This window comes from Trichechus manatus, unplaced genomic scaffold (genome assembly GCF_000243295.1).
Source record: "Trichechus manatus latirostris isolate Lorelei unplaced genomic scaffold, TriManLat1.0 scaffold00050, whole genome shotgun sequence".
Taxonomy (NCBI): domain Eukaryota; kingdom Metazoa; phylum Chordata; class Mammalia; order Sirenia; family Trichechidae; genus Trichechus; species Trichechus manatus.
This window is the reverse complement of record NW_004443986.1, coordinates 281,783-283,292: the sequence shown is the minus strand read 5'-3', so window position 1 is coordinate 283,292 and position 1,510 is coordinate 281,783. Positions and strand designations below refer to the sequence as shown.

General features: G+C 31.9%; 1 protein-coding gene across 1 annotated transcript in view; it reads left to right on the top strand.

The window, feature by feature from the left end:
• The window catches only part of ETV1 (ETS variant transcription factor 1), a 103,666-nt gene that overhangs the window by 16,109 nt on the left and 86,047 nt on the right, over nucleotides 1–1,510 (top strand). The gene's annotated exons all lie outside the window — the stretch shown is intronic.

Below are 1,510 nucleotides of genomic sequence, written 5' to 3'. Positions count from 1 at the left end.
GAGTCGATTACAGCTAACAGAGACCCTATAGGACAGAGTAGAACTGCCCCATAGGGTTTCCAAGGAGCAGCTGGTGGATTTGAACTGCCAACCTTTTAGTTAGCAGCTGAGCTCTTAATCACTTCGCCACCAACTGTAGACATTAAAAACAAATGAAAACAAACTAACAAAAAACTCCTTAAAGTTCCATCCTAAGAAATGAGTGAAGGCTAAAAGAAACCACTACATAGTTCTGATTGTTGTTATTTCTTAGAAAGAAATCTTTTCATAACTTAGACACTCTGCCGAAACAAACAAACATAGAATTATTTTAGGATACACCTTAGTCCAGTAGAAGTAGAATTATATTTCTTAGAGAATTCAAAGAGTATTTAGAATATAAATGAGCCTTATCTTTCCAAATAGTTACAAATATGTTTATAACAGAATTTTTGTAAATCATGTATTTTGAATTTAATTATATCATTCATCTTGTATTTTAAATCATATACTTTAAATTAAATGGTATAACTAATATTTTTAAATCTACCACCTCCCATTTTCTTCTTCATTATAAAGTTATGTATTATTTTTATAACTTGTTTGTTTTCCTGTGGTTACACTAGTACATTTCAGCCTTTATAGTGATTTACATGATTGATGATGTTCACATTTACATTTCACTTTCCCCAAAAGACTCCCAGGGGTATGCCAGGGTTATTCAAAATTCCCAGCAGGATAGATGCTTATGACTACTCCTTTCTCTTAACATTCAAGAAAGCAGACTGGAATGCAGGTCAATTAGAATGATGTTGTTAAAGGAATATAACTGGACTCCTCTCTAATTTATTTATGAAAGTAATCTTTTGCAAACTTCTATATTTTAACTGATATTTATAATACAATCCAAGTGACCTGTCTCAAAATAATCAAGACAAACTAGTTTGTGTGTGTTCCGGGGTTGGGGTGGGGGTGTCTCAACTGTTTAAAGCTACTATTACTTGGGAAAAACACCTTCTTCAAGTAAACAAAAGTCAGAGCTACACTTAGTTTTCTTAGGAATTTTTTTTTTTTTTAAATTTTAAGTACAGTACTTTGACTATCTTTTTGCAATGAAGTGGGGGAAAATAAACCTTAACAGATTACTATTACAAATTTGGTTTGTAAAAAACAAGTCAGACAGGTCTATGCAGAGCCGACGGAATAATTTATTTTATGTTAATATGTTGTACTTGTCTGGCATAGGAAAGTTATATATGTGATTTTCATTTCTTGATGTTCTGCCTTTCTACTAAGCTACCTTCTTGTATTTTGTTTCTTTCCTCATGTAAAGTGAGTACTTCATAAAACTTTACTTTTTATTATTCATTTTGAAAACTTTATTGCCTAATTATATTTTGGGGTATGACTGGCCAACAAGATTTTGTCTTCTTTCATTCCTGTCTGCTTTTACTAGAAGGAGAGTGCACACTCAGGAATTCCGTTTCTAGGATTTGAGAATATGAGTACACTACTGTGCTTTTTTTTTTTT